A 17471-nucleotide genomic window follows, 5' to 3' on the forward strand; every position below is an offset into this window, starting at 1 on the left:
GGGCAAGTGCTCGGGCCCCAACCACCTTGGTGGCCTCCGCTGAACTCCCTCCAGTTAACTGGTGTTTTTCTTGTACTGGGTGTCCCAAACTGGATCCAGTGGTAACAATTGCTACAACTGCTGAGTAAAGGGGACGAATCACTTCCTTCAGTCTACTGTCTATGGTCTTCTTGATACAGCCCGGGATGCTGTTTGCCATCTTTGCAGCCCTGCTGGCCCATGCCCAGCCTGCTGCGCCCCAAGGCCCTTTCGGCAGAGCTGCTCCCCGGCCAGGCAGTGCCCAGCCTGTATCGCTGCAGGGGGTTCGTCCTCCCCAGGTGTGGGGCTTTGCATTTGTCCATGTTAGATTTCATGAGATTCCCGTTGGCCCATTCCCCTCGCCTGTCCTTGTCCCTCTGGATGGCAGCCCTGCCCTCTGGCATACCAGCTGCAACCCCTTGGTTCGTTGTCATCCGCATACTTGGTTTTAAAACAAAACTTAGTCTAAATTGAAAAAATAAATCTGAGCACCAGTGGCCTCTATTCATCCTCCATGTAATTCCACTAATTTGCTGAATTTAGCAAGAAGTTTCTTTAGAAATGTTTTACAAGGAGAGTTTTTCTTGAGTTTAAGGAAATTCACTGGTCTGAAAACCCTTCCTGTCTTTGTTTTCAGCAGGGAGTAAACTTACCCCTTTAGCTCCTTTAGATCACGTATATCTGCCATATCACAACTTTCTTCAGTTAAAAACAGAAAAGCAAACAAATATTACATTCCTCCCTACCACCACCATTTCAGGATGAAATTAAGTTCCAAAGAATATTTGTTCTAAAAAAAATGTCTGGAAATTTGTTCTAAAAAATGCCAAGTCTGGAAAAATCAATACATTGACAGAGGAAACTTTGTTTCTCTGATTCTGCCAGAGGATGCAGGCACTAGCTTGTATCCCCACTTGGGTTTGGGTTTTTTACTAGTTCTGTATTGCTTGGAGCTCAGCCACTAGTAAGATACTGGTAGAGATAATGCTTAAACCACACAGAGGATTTTTTTTATTTCTTCAGTAAAGTATATCCCAGATGTTTAGCCAGCACATGGAAGCTTTATCTATTAGCAAAATCTTTGGCTTTTGACCCCGCAATAGCTATGGATTGTGCTGAATTTTGCTTCCATTTCAAACCAACCTTGCAGGCAGGTATTGTAGGCTGTTTTGCTCTTACTGCAAGACTGGAGCATGCTAAAATCGTGAATGCCACAGCATCCTGATGAACTCCCCAAATGAATGGAAGTCACTACCAATCTTAAAATGCTATTCTACTCTGGAGAATGACTATTCAAAAAAGGTCCTTATTTAATCAATAGAGTAACTCCCTGTGTACATTCAGACAGATATAAAATCCGTCAGTGACAACATGATGGGTTTTATTGCTTTTTACTTCTGTTAGCATTGCAGAACCAATTCAGCTTTGAGAAAGCTGGAATCTCCACCTTCCTATATTATATCCACCAAAAATAATAGCTGGCACAGCACAGAGGCTCTCAGACACCTGAGTGCTATCAATAATGGCACTGTTAACCCAGGTTCTGGTGAGTAACCTACCCTGACCACTGAAAGCACTGGGACTGCACAGGTTTTACTGAGACCATTATTTCAGTTTACAGGGTTTTTGCTACTGTGTACACTGTACAAGGACAGAAGAAACGCAGCTTAACTCTGACCCTAGGTTGTGTTTGCAGGTTAGGAAATTACAGCATTTTTCATTGTCCAGCTGAGTGCTGTTGCTGCATTAATATAAATTAATATTTATTTATAATTATAAATTATAATATTTTTACACAGCTGATTTCTGTGCAGTATAGTTATATTAAAAATTAGGAGGTGTCGTTCAGTTTGATTAAGGAGGTGATCGTTTGGATACTGACCTCCAACACTTGCAAAATTGGATGGAAAAAGAGAAGAGAACCTGTGTGCCTGCAGCATTCTGAGCTGTTTCTATGGCTGGTAAAGATACAGCCTGAATCTGTATTACTGGAAAAGCAGCATTACCTACAAGAGAGAGGAACTCAATTAAGGAAAAAAAAAAGAAAAAAAAGCCACACAGATTATCTTAAAAAGTTTAGATGAAAATCGCTTATTTCATCCCATATCAATTCTGATTGTCCAGTGTCAAGGTTTCACAAAAATAGACTTAAAAGTAGCAGTTTGGATTTTGAGTACAGCGCTGTGATTGACCTGTCAATGGTGATAGGTCTGTGATAAATCCTTTTTAGACTGCAATAGAAGTGGCATCATACTCTGCAGTTACTGGGCGTGAGATGATACAGATCCCTTCCAAGCCAGGGTTCCAGACTGGATTTTGATTTTGCACATCTCAAAATTCAAGAGAGTTTGACTTGAAGGGATTTGACTTAGTTTCACTTTTAGTGGATGCACTGCAGGAAGCTTCCAGCTCTAGCTGGTCATCGTGGAAATGGTGGGTTAAGGTGCTGCTGGAGACACAGAGGCTGGTGCCCAGAGAAGCAGGGCAGACTGCATTTCAGAGTGGGATACAGAGAGGAAGGAGGGAAAGCTCTTGACGTTCCCACATGCAGCCCAGGATGCAACGGTCAGAAAGCAGAAGAACTACCGGCAGATTAAAACGCAGAGCGGGGGAAGTGAATTTGCAGCTCAGGCAGTCTGTACAAGGAGATAATGATGTTAATTCCTGTGAGTAGTGAGCTGGATTCTGATCAACCTTGTGTAAGCAGGTGTACTCCAGAGATAGCGAGGAGCAGAAAAACAGGTTAATTACTATTTTTAGCAATGCAGTAAGGGCAGGCTGGACAAGTTAGCACTATTTTCCCTGATAAATGTTAGATTGTGGGTGGTAAGGGAGCACATGCACCTGAGATGGCAACTACTAATCGAAAACTCTGCATGAGCTGGACAGAGGCAGGTTTCATCCACAGGAAAACATACTCAGTCCCTCACCGTGAGAAACAGTCTGCTCCTATATTCTCTCTACCATCCCTTCAGTGTCCTTCAGGTGCTCCAGACCAAGCTTTGCCCTGGTGAGAGGCACCTGGCTGCTAGATGTCAGGGGAGACCTCCCTTCAGAGCCAGGGCTGCCTCTGGTACCAGCTCCCAGAGCCAGGAAAGTAGTTCCCTCTCGATGGCATGAAAAATCCTAGGCCTCCTGGGCTCAGTCATGGGGCAGGAGCAGGGATATAAAAAAAGAGGGCAGGGAGAGTGCTTGTCCCTAGTAATTCTCTTGAGTAGAGGAAGGGAGGGGAAGAAAAAAAGCAAAACTGAAGCAGATATGCCCAATTCCTGAAGACTGCTTCTAGCAGCCCAGAAGAACGACTATAGGACATCCATGAGCAGGAGGCCATAATGGCTCAGGGACACCTGAGACGGAGGGCAGGTAAACACTGAGGAGAGCCTTGGGGGAAAGAGAGGATCCTCTTGGTATTAAAATATCTTACTGGGGCCCTTATTATCATCAAGATGTGGGTCAAGAGTCCCAGAGAAAACAGGACCCTGACCACCAAACTGTATTAGAGAGTTGTTTTGATTGCCAGGTAGTGAAGTTAGTGATTTGATGGTAAAAATCCTGTTACCACACTCTGTTCTTTTGCATCATCTGATCACCTCTGTATAATTCAGAAACTTTATCAAATTATTCATATCTTTCCCTCTCTTTGCAAGTTGCAGCGCATCTGTAGGATGGTGGTCTCTTTCTCTATTACTTGTTCCAGTTGTCTTTACAGACTTAAGACACCCTGCTGAACCAGACCAGAGTCTCTCCTGAGATAGTTATCATGGCAGAAAAAGCATGCTCCCTGTTTTTCTTCTTGCCTGGATTTCTTTTAGAAATGGGATGGAAAGAAGGCTGCTTACCTTCACAAAGCACTTTTTTCTTAGGTAGGAGTACAGATATGGGTCTCTAAGATCTACTACACATCATCCAAGTGGGTTGAATCTGGGGCGACTTTTGTCATGTGCAAAGCGCGGTTTCAGTCAGTTTGTTAATGAATTCTAGAGGTCTGGCTGCTAAGGTGATACTGGCTGACGTTTATTTCTACTTACTAAGCTGTATGAGAAGAACCTTTAAAATACCCCAAATCCTCACCTGATAGTTTCTGTGATTGCCGATACTATCATTGACAGAGGGATATTAGGCAGGCCTTGGAAGAAGAAGGGCAGTTTGTAAAACTGATTGTTTCAAAAGACTTCTCCCAGTTTGAAACCGAAAATGATGAAAAGGCTGAATGCTCTTGCCTCCCTGATGGGATGCAAACTTACAGAGTGGCTCTCTGCAGCTCCGCATATGCCAGTTCAGCTTACTGCGTTCAGTGATGGATCAGCTGCTTGCATTGTAAGACAGTTAAAGGTGAGGCTAGGACTACAGGTGCAGGCAGCCTGTAAACAGAAAGGCCAACTTTTTTTGCAAAAGAAAGGAAAATGTATGTGTTTCATTCTGAAACTGCCTGCCGGTGTTATCTAGGAAGGGTATGGATATAAGGAGCAGTGGCATCGTTCTGGTGGGGATTCAGTCTGTTGATGTAATTCCCACAGTGTGTTGTGCTGTCTCTGACATGCAGGTTCCTCTCTGTCAATAAAAATAAATATCCATCTGAAGTTTGTAGCCAGTAGAGAATTTCTTCCATTTGAATTTTTTATGCATTTACCATAGCTGTGCTCATTCTGTTTTGCTCTTTACTAAATTTTCTAAAAGACCTGATTGACTTTCCATGAGTTTTTTTCGGACTGGCCAAGCTGAGTGGCTTCTCCAGTTCAAGGTCCCGATCAGGGGGTTCTCAGAGAGGTGCTCTGGCAGCTGCATAGCAAGGTGATATCTTGTCAGATGCATAAGAATTAGAATTAATTAAGTTGTTTCCTAACGTCAGATTTTCCATCAGGAAGTATCATTTTGAAAACTAGACTTCCTATGGGAATATATCAATTTACACAAAATACTGGGGTCTTTTTCAGTCTGGGAGAAAATGAAATGTTTTGACTTTACCACGATGAAGCATTTGGATGATTTACTTCATTTGCAACTATACTATAGTATACTTTACTGTAAAATTGACATGAAACACTTAATTCCTTTACACAAAAGCATTTGCTTCCAAGCTGTTTTCCTATATAAGATTTTATTTCCAGGAAACTTCAGATTTATTGTTCATTCCAACATGTGCAATGGAAAGAAAGAGAAATCGTGGAGTTTCCTGCAAAGCAGAAATTCAGATTGCTGCTCGGATCCAGCACCTATTCAATACCATGGGCATTTGAAAGACCAACTGGTGCATAGCTGGAGTACCACACAAAGCAAACAAACAAAAAACCCCAAGGGCTGAAATCTGTTCCCAGTAAATATTTGAGTAATTTCAAAGTATTCATCAACTGTGGTCTGTCCATGAACAATTTGCAAACAGCCAACAAGTGCCAAATTTCACAAACAAACTGTTCATTGCAAATAGTTTGCCTCTTCACTGTGACTGAGATGTGTGTCATTAAGAAGCCAACTGTTCTTCTTTAACAAGCTTTTTACCCTCGCCATAGTAAAAACTGTATGGGAGGAGCAGGACAATAGAGTTTAAGGGAAATTATATTTTTAAAACCTTGCCTAGACATTTCTTCATAAAAATATTTACTGCTTTTTATCCAAGGATTCCCAAGCCCAGTGAGCATCGTTACTTCCATTTTAGTAGCAGAAAAAACAGGGCAAAACAAGAAACTACACAATTTATCTTAGATCCCATTGCAGATAAGAAGAGCTGGGAATGGAATTAGCTCTCTCCAGTTCCAGTTCATGAAACAGTATCTATGGGATGATAAGTTGGCTTTTATTTATAATGGGTATTATTGTGGCGCTCATCACAGAAGGCGCTGTATAACTCAAAAAAATTCAACTTAGCAGTTTCCATAGCAGACTTATAATAGAGGTCTGTATACTCTTCCTTTTCTAGATGTGGAAAATGAGGCATAGATTGCAAATTGTTTTACAGCATTTGGGGCTGGCAGTGGAAAAGTAGCGTGAGGCTAGCAGTCTAGGCTGCTGTCTCAGCCTTTTCTGGCCTCCTCTCTTTTAATTTGTCACTCTTATCATCATCTCTGAATTCACCTTCAGAGCAACTGCCGAAAGTACTTTGATTCGAAGATGTGCACACAGATAAAACATTCCGCACTCAGAGACTAAAGGTAAAACTAAAAAAAAAAAAGCCCCAACACTGAAGCAGCTCGCTGAAGGAAGCTGGTGATGATTCCTCCTTGATTATTGCTTAAGGAGCATTACTTGCAAGCACCTTATCCCAGGAGGACTTTCTTGGGGAAAAGCCGTGGGAGGAAGTCTTCTTGAAGAGGTGTCATCTGTCATGACAAGTTGCCTGTCCTGATGAGTCTGGTGCTGAGACCGCATTATGATGACTGATGAGGCCGTCCGGAGCAGTTAACTCAGCCATTTGTAATCATTTCTCTTACAGGCCCTTCGGTAATCACTTTGGGAAATTCTTTTTGAACAGTGCAGGTTCTGGGAGGAAGAGACGAGTGAAGTTATTTCTCTTTTGCAGGAAAGGATTGGGGAAAAATGAAAAACCAAAATTGGTATAAAGTATCTTACTGTCCTTCTAGATATTTCTGCAAGGCTATTTTGTTTTATTTTCGTGTAGATTAAAGCCCCATCCACACACTGGCTGTGTTCCAGATGTGCAGAATTTCACTTTCACAAGATAGAAGTCATTTGGCAGAGACAGGGCTGGACTACCAGAAGTGGGGACCTCTGGGGAGAAGGAAACACTAAAGGTTGTTTTCTTTTCTAAACTTTGCTGCCATTTTGTGATGTGAATTTGAGCAGGTCATTTAATCCCATAGTTTCTTAGTAGCCTTACACATAAGAGCACATAACTCTGCAACAAATCCATCATGTCCCATTTTTTCCATGTGGTTCATGTCTTCTACTACTTGTTTTATGGCTCCCTATGGGCCAGCTCTTCAGCCCAGCCCTTCTCACCAGTTTTGCCACATCTGAGGAAGGCTGTAGCAATGTATGTAGGAATATGTAACAGAGAAAACAGAAAGCTCCTCTTTTCTGTGATAGGCAGGTGATAATAACCTGCCTCTTCCTACTCAACTTAGACTGTGTCTCCTTAAGTATTTGGATGGTCATCTTTATACCAGAAGCCAAATATAAGGCCGAATAGGACTTCACAGCAGCATGGTTTGCATCAGCAGAGGTAACCTGGGCCATCCTGCCCCACACACAAGGTTCTGCCTCTTGAGATGGAGCACTGTCTTTTCTATCACGTAACTGAACCGCTCTGGTGCCATCCGGCAGAGGATAGTGGTGGCTGGTGGCATCAGCTGCTTTACGACTCTCTTACATGAATGCTGAGGATTAGTTAACGTTTAAGATCTCTGGAAAGCACCTATGCAGAGCACAATTGTGCCGGGGGGGGGGGGGGGGGGGGGCGCAGAGAAAATTGGGCTATCTCCAGAGATGCTGCTTCTCATTTTTCTCTTGCACCTGAAAAACAGAATGATGAGTAATTTCCCTTTTACAGTCTCTACTCATAGTCAACTCAGAGGTGAGCTGGTTAAAGACCGGAGTTTCTCATGCCTCGCTCAGGTGCTTTATGGCCTTCATTCTGGCAGCACTTGCAAAACTTCCTTGAGAAGTACTTTCACATCTAAATACCCCACAGTTGTAGTCAGAGATGCTGTCCTTTACCTTAAGCAAAATTAAATGTTGCAGTGAAAATAGACAATATAAGCACATTGGCATCTTTCCCAGTAAAGGGAATATGAAGTAGTTTTTATTGTTACTGCCAAGGCAGCTGTGTTTTAGATTGAAATAGTCATTGCACCCTTTTGCTATTTCTAGAAATAATGCAGCTTGCCTACCAATAACAAATGTCTAGTGTTTTCTCTGGTACCAAAACACCCTGCACGTATGTTGTTGTTCTGCAACACTGTATCTTAACAGAAATACCTAATGCAGCAAATAAATGGTTTTAGCCGTACAAATGGCAGGAAATTCTTAACTGTCACTGCTTCATAGTTTGTGTCTGTTGTACATACGTAAGGCTTCAAATAATTCCTCAGAGTGTTCAATTTATGTTTTGATATGGCAGGCATATTTTAAAAGTTTGTTCGTCTAAAATGTCATCTTTGGATCACAAAGTTTCAGAATTATTCCATGTATTAAAACTGGACAAAGCCTCTAGAGCTGCAGTGACCTTTCTAAAGGTGGTCCCTCTGTCTGTGTGGTACAGTCGAGGCACAGTTTCTGTGGTAGACATCACTTCAGGATTTCTGTCTTTTTGTACAGGAAATCTCCAGTTTTTAACTGAAGTTCCTATATTTTATTTCCTTTGCTTGTGGTCTATTTTAAATGTGAAAGGGTGGGGATGTCCGATTTAAAAAAAAGCCCCTGGATTTGTATTTCTATATGTGGGACCATTATTGAGCCTTCTGCCAACATTATCTTTCACATGCGCTTGTGCAATAAACATAAAATTTCCCTCCTTTCACAGAAGCAATAATAGTAATCATGATAGCAATGAGGAAAAATAAGGCTGACTTATGCCACTGCTGTTGCTTTCTTCCAAATAACCAGTATTTACTGGCCACCGTTTGCAGCTGTGATTATTGAATGTTTCCAGGCAGTGGAACAAGGCCGGCTTGCTCCTGAGGTGGGCTTATGCCAGGTGGTGCATGAGTGACTGTTTTGGATATTGCCCCATGCTCTTTGAGGAGGAAGGATGGTGCCCATGTCCAAAAAGCTTTTTTCATACAGCACTGTGAAAGAAAGGGGTATATGTAGCAGTAGTGTGGGGTCCAGGGAATGTGAGTTCCCAGGGAAACCTGGATAAAGAAGTAAACACACTTCCCAAATTTAGTCAGGCTGAACTGGGACCTTTTGAAATGTCTTGTGTCTGTATTAGAAATCATAGGAAGAAAAGTTTGTTCTTCCTTCAGATATGAAATAGGTGTGTGAAAATGAACTCTTTTTCCTCTCCACACTCATCCAAGCTCAATGCTGCAGTGCAGTGCAAGAGGGTTTTAAATGCTCAAGTCATGTGTGACTGTAGATGGATTCAAGTTGGAAGGGGGACATTTAGTTGTTATATATGAAAGCAAAAAATGTTCCCTAAACTTTGTTACGAGTGTCTCTAGAACCAGAGGTACTGACGTGGTATGAAAATGCGGGAGGAGAAGTGAGTTACCACCATTTTCATCCTGATCAAAGAAGTAGTCTTTAAAAGGTGATGCAGGCTGCCTGCTCTGAGGGTGAAAAGCCTCCTGCAGACCACAAAGATTCAGATCTGCACCAAAACCTTCACTCATTCCCCTGACATTTAAATGTTCAAGGAATTTTTGCATGTAACTTTGTCCACTGAAACTTAAGAAATATGGAGACAAAAATAAGCAAGCATTGAATGCCACACCTTGAAAACAAGAGACAGGTAAAAAGGCAGATGTTGAGAAAAATGTGAGCTTGTATTAAAATTTGCAGGGACTGCCGGCCACTGACTATCTAAATTTCTGCAGCTGCGTTAGTGATAACTGCTCAGAGGTGTAAGTTTCTATATGCATTCTGGTTTAGTACACAGTCAATGTAGTACAAAAGAGGGTTTTAAGTGTATAAAGAGCAGGAGGTTGTTTCTGGGTTTGTTTCTTTTTTTTTCCTTGATCCCACTACTTAAAATGATATAGGAAGTGTGCAAATCTGATGAGAGTCTCCAACTGGGTGTATGTGTTAAATATGGAAGGTAGCTATGCAGAAGTCCAAGGTAAAGGCACTGTATGGTTTGAAGTCAGTATGTGTAATGAATTATTAAAACTCTGTCAAAACAACTGCTATTTTTTTTTTTCCTTGAAAGCCTGGCCACTGTGCTTCTAGAGGTTATGTTAACTGGGTACAGAATAAGGGGAAGTACATGTAGAGGAGTAATCTGAGACATGTAAATAGATGGACACTGCGAATACGTAGGATTGGGATGCAAGTTGTAACAGATGAGAATCATATTTCTATAGCATATATACTGGTATAGCAATCATACTGGTAAGCAACTGCTCTGAAGTCTTTTGGACGAGGAACGCTGTAACGGAGAGTCCTTCTAGGGGCCAGTCTAGCAGGCACTGGAAGGGCTCCCGATGACTGTATGGAGGAACTCTCTAATGTTGACACATGGACCAAACATTAATACTACCTCTCAGTTGTTTTATTGGAGGTTTTTCTAAGCTACAGTAGACAAATACCCCAGACAACAGTGGAAGGATCACTTTATTTTTACATGTACAAAAAAGATTCAGAACATCTGCAGCCTGAAGTACTTTAGTGTGCCTTAGTAGAAAGGTTGCCAATTGCACAGACTTTATCTTGCGCTTTTCTGCTGTCTGCAGTGTCTGGAGGTCTGTCTGTGCTGCAGGAAACAGCTGGACATAATGGCTTCTGGTTTTCACTGCATACCTGGTCAGACGCATTGGTTATCAGTCCAAAGGACAAGTATTGCCCTGTGTTGAAATACCACAGCCCCACAAAGTCACCACCCCAACGGTCCTTTTCCAGTTGTGATCCTAAAATATCTCAAAGCTGATACAATGCACAAGCATCCAAAATTCTGAATGTGTGTTTGTACATGGAGCTTTGCTGCTAAAGGGCTTTTCCCCTTTGTTTAGCAAAGCTGCCTTCTTCTACACAGGCAGAAGAAGCACATCCCTTGACGCAGTCCTGCCAGTAGCCTCAGCTTTTGAGGCGACAAACCAGAGTTGAGAGCAGTTCAATTACTAACACTCAGTCCTTTGTTTTCTCTGTGTTGCCCACAGAGATGCTTAATTGTGTTGTAAAAGATTATTACGGCAAAGATCAGTCTACTTTTGGATTTTTTAAAGGTTTCTTGTACGCACGCAGATGAGTAACAACTTTAAGCCATTTCTAGTCTGGTCCATAATTGAGACCCCGAGCTCTTTATCAGTGATTCATTGCCATTTTGTGGTGTCTCACTGGGCAGGTCTTCAGCAGCTGCAGAGCATCTGAGATGCAGTAATATGCTCTAGATGGCAGTATATTTTTAAACTATATTAGTTGAGCTGGGTAGAATATAAGCTTGGTCATTTTAATTGTTTTTTTTAATGCTTTTTGCATGCCACTTGCTTTCAAAGTAGAAATTAAAAAACTTCTTAGATTTTACAGTATACATGCAAATACTAAGAAGAATTCACAGAAAGCAGCAAAGAAAACAATATTGTTTTCCCCTGCATTTTTAACAGAAAAATGTGGATTTTTTTTTTCCCCCTGTAATAAGCAGCAACACACGATACTTTGTTAATATTTCCGTGTCACAATGCTTTCGTGGAATTGCAATTTGAGTGTTTCATGCTCCTCTTCCAGAGCCAAGGTCTGCTGATCAGGCCTCATCTCTCAGACTTAGCACAGACTCTCCCTGCATCAACAAATGTCCACGAGATGTGGTAGTTAGAGGGACTGCCTAGTCAGTAGAAAAGAATGGGGCTGTGGAGCACCTATTTGCTGATTGAATTAGTCAGTTTTGAGGCATTTGGGTTTTTTCAATCAAAAGTTAATATTCCCTGTGAAAAGGAGATGGAAAAAAAATGTTGCTAACAGGAAGGGGTTAAAAGACAATTTTAAATACGCCTTACAGAGACAAAAAAAAAAAGTAGTCAGGGCCAGAAGGATAACACAGTTGTTGAGTTAAATACAGTCTTATTAGTGACACATGCTTCGTGTACAGGGAGTGTATGCTATTCCCAAATTTACTCATCAAGCGTCTGCCAGTCAGCGTTGCTGATCACTTCTATGCCTCATGCAGTACGTCTGACTGAATCTACTATCCACAGGTCTGCTACAGCCCACTAAATGCAAATTTCTTCTCCACAGCAATCCAGCACAGGTTTGGTGACACACATACTATCGTTTATTTGCACTCATCAGGCTTTCAATATGACATAAAATCATTGTAACATAATGCATTATTAAATATATTTTCCAGCCGAAAAAGATTTTGACAGGCTGTCAGTGAACATTTTTGTATTTTAGAAAACGTTTGTAAAAAGAAACCCTGGAGTACATCCCCCCATTAGGGTAAGTAAAGCTCACCAACTATTCAGAGCAAGAAACTGCATGGAATGAGTTTGCCCTTTGCCTCATTCTCTGGCTTGACTGTAAACAGAATTTGAATTTTGCTTCTGAATGTCATTTAGACAATGATTTGTATGAGCATAGTTGAGTCTATGGGTTATTCACAAGGCGTTTACTTGGGCTGTTTGTTGGCTTTGGTGCTGCTTGGTCACCTCGATACGATGTGTTCTTTGCGCTTTCATGGATGACTGAGTATGTTTGTAGATGGGAAGAGGGGAAAAATGAAAGTTTTTAAGAGGCTGTATGAGTACTGTTAGTGTGATTGTGAGGATCAGTTGTGAATTTGAGAGCTTACAGGGAATTCTCAGGCAATCTTTTTTCCCCTGGTTGCATCCCTTTACCCCCCAAAAACTGAAACCAAGAACTTTTGTGGAGCCAGAAGCTCAGGAATCCTTTACAAGGACCTCTGGGGCATGCGCTCTCACCTAGACAGAGGCAAGCCTGAACATCTTGCTGGTCATAGCTAGCCAGGGCTTCATAAATGCCGGGGTCCTGAGAGCTCTTTTGCATGATGGAGGTGTTGGGCTTCAGGGCCCCACAGTGTTGGATATGCATCTTCCCGGGATGTCCTTGGCCTGCCTCTGCTTCATAGGAGAAGTCTGCAGAGGTTTCCATACCTGGGGCAGTCAGCTGCCTGTAAGAGTTTTTGTTTGTTTTAATGAAATGAAGTTGGCTTGGTCCCGAGTAGATTTGGCCTTTTTTTTTTTTTTAATAGGGTGTGGTGGGTTGACCCTGGCTGGACACCAGGTGCCCACCAAAGCCGCTCCATCACTCCCCTCCTCAGCTGGACAGGGGAGAGAAAATATAACGAAAGGCTTGTGGGTCGAGATAAGGACAGGGAGAGATCACTCACCAATTACTGTCATGGGCAAAACAGACTCAACTTGGGGAAATTAGTTTAATTTATTGCCAATCAAATCAGAGTAGGGTAATGAGAAGTAAAAACTAAATCTTAAAACACCTTCCTCCTACCCCTCCCTTCTTCCTGGGCTCAACTTCACTCCCCATTTTCTCTACCTCCTCCCGCCCCAAGCAGTGCAGGGGGACGGGGAATGGGGGTTGCAGTCAGTTCATCACACGTTGTTTCTGCTGCTTCTTCCTCCTCAGGGGGAGGACTCTTCACACTCTTCCCCTGCTCCAGCATGGGGTCCCTCCCATGGGAGACAGTTCTCCATGAACTTCTCCAACGTGAGTCCTCCCCACGGGCTGCAGTTCTTCATGAACTGCTCCAGCGTGGGCCATTTCCATGGGGTGCAGTCCTTCAGGAACAGACTGTTCCAGCATGGGTCCCCCACGGGGTCACAAGTCCTGCCAGCAAACCTGCTCCACTGTGGGCTTCTCTCTCCACGCGTCCACAGGTCCTGCCAGGAGCCTGCTCCAGTGTGGGCTTCCCACAGGGTCACAGCCTCCTTCGGGCAAATCCACCTGCTCCGGCGTGGGGTCCTCCACAGGTGGATATCTGCTCTACTGTGGACCTCCATGGGCTGCAGGGGAATCTCTGCTCCAGTGCCTGGACCACCTCCTCCCCCACCTTCTTCCCTGACCTTGGTGTCTGCAAAGTTGTTTCTCTCACATATTCTCACTCCTCGCTTCTGGCTGCTGTTGCGCAGGTGGTTTTGTTTTTTTTTTCCTTCTTAAATATGTTATCCCAGAGGCGCTACCACCATCACTGATGGGCTCAGCCTTGGCCAGCGACGGGTCCGTCTTGGAGCCGGCTGGCATTGGCTCTATCGGACATAGGGGAAGCTTCTAGCAGCTTCTCACAGAAGCCACCCCTATAGCCCCCCCGGCTACCAAAACCTTGCCACGCAAACCCAATGCATAGGGGGAAAGATAACTATGTAATATCCTTTCTGTGGAAGATTGCTACCTTCTACTTAGAACTGGAATAACCTTTTCTGAAATGTCAGGCTTTCCCAGAGACTGGAAAATCCAGATCTTAATGGAGGCTGTTCCTAAACACATCATTGTAATATTTGCTAATAACTACTGTATTGATTGCTGTTATAAACCAGAGCCACAAATACTACTAACGTTGATTTCTGATTTCCACGCAAACAAATATGAATGATTTTGAGATATTTTTGCAGATGTAGAGGTAGCTGAAAGTACATTTGATCTCAGTTATTAACTCACACATCTGTTGCAACTCTGAAATCTAGAGGACAGGTACATGAAGATTTGTCACCTCAGATTTACCACTGAGAAACTGGGAATAATACAGCTCAGCAAAGTGAGAAAGCTTATCCACTGAGTAATGAAGCAACATCCAAAGGTAGTAATAAGCAATATTTGGTTACACGTAGGTGCACTTTTTGGTTAAAAAGGGCATGGGTGTTTTGATAAAAATTCAATTACATTTCTGTACTGCACGGAACTTTAGAAAACTACGTATGTTAATTGCTGGGGATATTTCTTCCTTCTTCCAGAAAGTGCAAAAAAGGGAGGAAATCCTGTTTGTTTAAAAGTGACCCAAGTAGAAAACTTTTCTTGTTGTTCCATTTTTATGTGAACATGCAGGGTTAGTCTATTAAAGAGGTATTTTTCATTAAAATAATACATTATTTTATGTAATGAATTTGTGGCCTTGAGGCTTGACTTCAGTACACATGAACCATTTTCAATTTTTTTACCAAAACTCTTGGTGAGCTGAATGAATTTCACATCCCCTAAGGAGATTCCTTTGCACAAGTTTAAAAACAGAAATGTCAAATGTTCTCTTCAGGTGCACGTTTCTAGCTGTGATGGAGTACCTCGGGTCAGGATTTGGCCCTGGATATTCCTTTAGGCAGGAATATCAAAGAAACCTCTGTTGTACCTTGCCATACTTCTGGCTGCTAAAAATGGAGCTGTCAGCTTCCAGTTGCTAATCCATTAATTTTTTTTAAAGGTTAGGGTTACTGTTGACAAGTGACAGAGCACCCTGGTACAAACAACTGGAATGGGAGGTTAGCATATTTTAAAAGAAGGAGACAAAATTTTCTTAGTGCTTTTTGGCTTCAATATTAATTGTTTTGGAGAGGGGAAAAAAACTTTATTTTGTAAAATGGCTACAGTGTCGTCTACATTTGCATTACCCTCGCTGCACAAGAAGCATTTGTTTAGCTGATACAGTCTTCTGTAATTACCTTTCTGGACGTTAAATGCCCTGGAGGTGGAAGAGGAAAGGTTTCTTCTTCTCCTAACCTATAGCTCACTCTGAAATCAAATCATTCCGCACTGTGAAGAGTAGCCTCTTGGCTATACAAAAACCTTTTACCCAGCATCTTTCTCTGAAGATAACTTAATTGGGAAAGATTCATAACTTCTGATACAATCTTCTTGTGTTCAAGTTCAGACCAATAGCCCGAGCAAATCATTTGAGATGAAGTTCCAAAATTAATCCTAAAGAATATGAGAAGAAGGAGCTCTTGGTTAAAATGAATTGAACTGAATCCATTCTGTTCCTTAAAAATAGAGAAAAACTTTCAATTTTTTATGTTATCTCTTATGCACCTCTTGCTGCTGATAGAGGGGAGGTTCAGGTGCCTGGACTGCCCTGTCTTCTCTGCTCAGATGTTCAACTTTATTTTTTATCTCAATTTATTGCATTTATTGGTGACAGAGGGAGCGTTTCCACTTAGCTGAGGCTGAAGGTAGGCATGATTTCTGAAGAATGCAATGTGTAGTGCATTACAGTTGCAGAGGCATTTTTCTGAAGGTGAGGAGTGCCAGGGAATTTGAGGTACTGCAGCTGATCGTTGGTACTGATTCCCAGGTAAGGCTGTAGTAGCAGTGATTTAATTTTGAGTTCTGTGGCTGCAGCGTTAGGGAGAGAAATGCATCTCAATGACTTTCTCTCAGGTTATTTTGCCATGGGAACAGAGATGGGGAGCAGGTCAGTTTTTCAGGTTTGTGTGACATTTTCACAGGATTGTGACCCCAAGGCTTGGCTCTCTATCAGTAGTCATCTACATTCATTTAGGTCTGTTAGGGGTAAAGAGGCCCCAGAGTTGTTGTCTGTGGGAGACCCATGATCTGTGTTTAGGCTATTAAATCATTCCCCATTTTGGAGAGTCACGGGGTATAAATGTTGTCTAACAGGGATATTGATACTGGTCAGTCATTTCACATCAGGCAAAACACACACTGCTTTTAAAACCAGCTTATTTCAGGAGCTCATTTTTTATTAATATTCTTTTATTTATTATTTTATATTGGCATCAAAGTGAAGCACATCTGTAGGAAAAAATCTGCTTTTAGCAGCTATTATAACTATTGTAATGAAACCTGACATTATTTGCCACAACCAGCTGTATCAGGGGCTACTGAAAGACGTGTCAACTATGTCTTGACGTTAGGAAGGAAAAGCCAATATAAGGGTTATTCCATAGTTACCTATCACTTCATCATTCACATTTGAAGGCAAGACACTAGGTTTGATACCTACCCTCATAGATCACTGGCCTGATCTTTTGTGTCACTACATTCCGGACAACAATAGGGGATATTTAGTTATTGTACCATAACTTAGCATAGAGACCAGGTTTAATTGAGCCATTAGGGATATTAAATTTTTTCCACTCAAGAATGGCTTACAATACAGCGTGAAGTCCATTCTTATCTTGAAGATTATTGCTCTAAGCAATGAGCAAGAGTTACAGCTCTTACATAAGAACGGTTATTTTTCTCTTGGTTTTGCTATCGTTACTCAGTTACAGAAGTGTGCTAAAAACGAGATTGCACTGAGAACAAGATAGGGCACAATTAACCCTTGGTATTTAAGCTTCTGACAAGTCCCTCTGAAATTTTCAAGTTTTAATTCAGTGGAAGTGGGAAGCAGGGTTAAGCAGAGCTTTAACAGAATCAAAGCAGTGTTTTCCCCAAGGCTTCAGCCATTTACCATGTTTACTATTATCCTCTTAAATGTGTCTTTTATTATCTGTTAGTATTTATCCATTCAAGAGGACAGTTCTTCAGCACTCTGAATTAATTATTACTCTAAGTTAGCTAACTGCTATTGTTACAGAAAGTTTTACCAAACTTTTATTGGGAGGTATTATCAAATTGTTTTGCTGTTATTACAGCGAAGCTTAGCGTTGCACCTAAACTAAAAGAATTCAAGTAAGCAACTGTAGTATTCTTGACAAAAATATTATTTAGTAGATCAAAAAATGTACTTTTTATTTTCTTTCTGAACAATGAATTCTTTATGGCTTCTCTGAGAAATCAGAACATATCAGCAATACAGAGGTTTATTTTGTTCCATCAAACAAACATTCCAAACACAAGTTTTGCATGCCTGTATTTCTACAAAGTTAAATCCTACCTTTCCCCTGAGGACCTCAAAAAATGAGATGAGAATACTC

At 41.8% G+C, this 17471-nt stretch overlaps 1 protein-coding gene across 1 annotated transcript in view; it reads left to right on the top strand.

The window, feature by feature from the left end:
* ALK (ALK receptor tyrosine kinase) overlaps positions 1 to 17471 on the top strand; it is a 328254-nt gene that overhangs the window by 66201 nt on the left and 244582 nt on the right. The gene's annotated exons all lie outside the window — the stretch shown is intronic.

The sequence above is a fragment of the Aptenodytes patagonicus genome, chromosome 3 (assembly GCF_965638725.1).
Source record: "Aptenodytes patagonicus chromosome 3, bAptPat1.pri.cur, whole genome shotgun sequence".
NCBI classification, from domain to species: Eukaryota; Metazoa; Chordata; class Aves; order Sphenisciformes; family Spheniscidae; genus Aptenodytes; species Aptenodytes patagonicus.